The following is a 2,572-nucleotide window of genomic DNA, read 5'->3' on the forward strand; positions in this document are numbered from 1 at the left end:
TATTTTTGTGGAACCGGGGATTGAACTCAGGCCCTTGCGCTTGCCAGGGAAGCGCTATATTCCACTGATCCATCTCCCCGGCCCTAAAATCTATCTTTTGTGGACATTTCTTTAACTTTTACCATGGTCCCAAAGATGCTAGTGAACATCCAGACACAGAGCAAAGCCATAACTTATGAAGACTGTATCACCCAGATTTATTTTTTTGTATTATTTGCAGTGTTAGACGACTTTCTCCTGGTTGTGATGGCCTATAACAGGTATGTGGCTATATGTCACCCATTACATTACTTAGTCATCAGGAAGCCTTGGTTGTGCAGATTGCTGGTGCTGGTGTCATGGATTCTGAGTGCCTTAAATTCCTTCTTACAAAGTTTAATGGTGCTTCAACTGTCCTTCTGCACAAACTTGAGTATCCCTCATTTTTTCTGTGAACTTAGTTAGTTCGCCTTGCCTGTTCTGACACAGGTCTTAATGACATGATAATATACATTACAGCTATGTTGTTGGCAGTAGGACCCCTGTCTGGAATAATTTACTCTTATTATAAGATTGTTTCTGCTATTTGTGCAATCTCATCATCTCAGGGTAGATACAAGGCCTTTTCTACCTGTGCATCTCACCTCTCAGTTGTCTCTTTATTTTATGGCACAACCTTATGTGTGTATCTTAGTTCTACTGTTACCCAAAACTCAAGGTCAATTTCAACAGCTTCTGTGATGTACACTGTTGTCACACCCATGTTGAACCCATTCATCTACAGTCTGAGGAATAAGGACATCAAGAATGCTGGGAAAAGATTATTTGACAGAGATACTGTGCAAGCACTTTTTCTTTTTGGGATAAAAAAAAGTTTCTTGAATACAAAACTGGATAACTAAAGAAAAAATGTTAAGAAGGTAGCTTCTTTTTTCATTAGTATATTTAATATATAATAGTTGTTCTTATCTTATAAATTGGTAATAATTTTCTCAGATAGTGGAAGTATCTTATTTTCTGAATTTCACCTCTTTATAGTTCAACTTTCTATAAAATTTAATTAACTCATTTTAATTAAGGTACTACTGGTAACATCAAATAGTACTCTGATTTATAATACTCTGATTTATAATCCCAAATATTCTGAGTTTTATTTTAATCACTGGAAAACAAATATGAAAAACTCTCATTTGCCTTTATATTTTGTTTTTTAAAAAACCTAATTATATGTTGTCTTCTTATGAAAAAAAAAAACATGCTTGTCAGCTGAAACTATTTCTGCAATTTCATACTACAGGAAATTTCAAAATCATAGATCTGTATTTATCTATGATTACAACATACAGTATAGGGGCTGGGGAGATAGCTCAGTGGAATAAGTGCTTCCCAGGCAAGCACAAGGGCCTGAGTTCAATCCCCGGTTCCACAAAAAAAAAAAAAAATACAGTATATATTATAAGTGATTATTGTGTTTCTGCACTAAGATATTTTTACCCATCTTTGTTTCAGAATGTTTTCCATAATCATCTGAAAAATCTTAGTGTAAAATACATATCCCCTGAAAAATTTTCATTTAATCAAATTTCAAACTTGATTAATTGATTGGCTTTAGAGTCTAAGGTTTTTACACACAATGAAATGAGGTCTACTGCATACCTTGTATTACTATGCATAATTTTCTTTTTAGTGCTGTGATATAATCATTGAAGTGTGAAATATTACTATGCATGCATAAGAATTTTACTCACTAAAAATTGATTAGAACATTTTACTTCTTTTAAACGACACTTTGTGTGTGTGTGTGTGTGTGTGTGTGTGTGTGTTTTGTTTTGTTTTTTGTGGAACAGGGGATTGAACTCAGGCCTTTGTGCTTGCCAGGGAAGCAATTATTCTACTGAACCATCCCCCTAGCCCCCATGTTTTTTGTTTTCTTGTTACCGGGAATCAAACTCGCCACCTCATGCTTGCCAGGCAGCCACTAAGCCATTGAGCTAACCATTGAACTATATCCCCAGCCCCAGAATATTTTACTTTTTATTGTTGAATTACCTTTCTGTTTCAGCTTGAAAACATCCATTAACAGCTTAAAATAAGAATTCTTGGGGCCTGGGAGATGGCTCAGTAGAATAAGTGCTTGCCTGGCAAGCGCAAGGGCCTGAGTTCAGTCCCCGGTTCTGAAAAAAAAAAAAAAAGAATTCTTCCACTATTCTACATAAAACATTCCATTTTTAATTTTTGCCATAAGCAGGGTAGAGGTAGTCAATAATAAATGCCAATACTATCAACTGTGTATGTGAAAAAATTGTGTATGTGCTTCATGTTTCAGAATCACTTTTATTATTATTTTGTATGTAGCTAGTACAGGGTTTACAGGGTCTCACTACACAGATTGGACTCAAAGTGATCCTCCTATTTTCAGTCTCCCAAGTGCTGGGATTACAGGTGCACGCCACCATGCCCAGTCACAATCAGGAGTGGGGCTGGCACGTCACATCAGGGATTGAACCCTGGTCCCTGCTTCTGCCTAAACAGGCACTTTTATCTGCTAAACTATCTGGCCGGCCCCCCAAAATCACTTTAATGTTCATGTAAA

At 36.3% G+C, this 2,572-nt stretch overlaps 1 pseudogene; it reads left to right on the top strand.

Moving 5' to 3' along the window:
- Nucleotides 1–881, top strand: part of LOC101573221 — a 3,026-nt pseudogene extending 2,145 nt beyond the window's left edge.
- Nucleotides 882–2,572: the final 1,691 nt, after the last annotated feature.

The sequence above is a fragment of the Octodon degus genome, unplaced genomic scaffold (genome assembly GCF_000260255.1).
Source record: "Octodon degus isolate 3935 unplaced genomic scaffold, OctDeg1.0 scaffold00073, whole genome shotgun sequence".
In the NCBI taxonomy this organism is placed as follows: Eukaryota; Metazoa; Chordata; class Mammalia; order Rodentia; family Octodontidae; genus Octodon; species Octodon degus.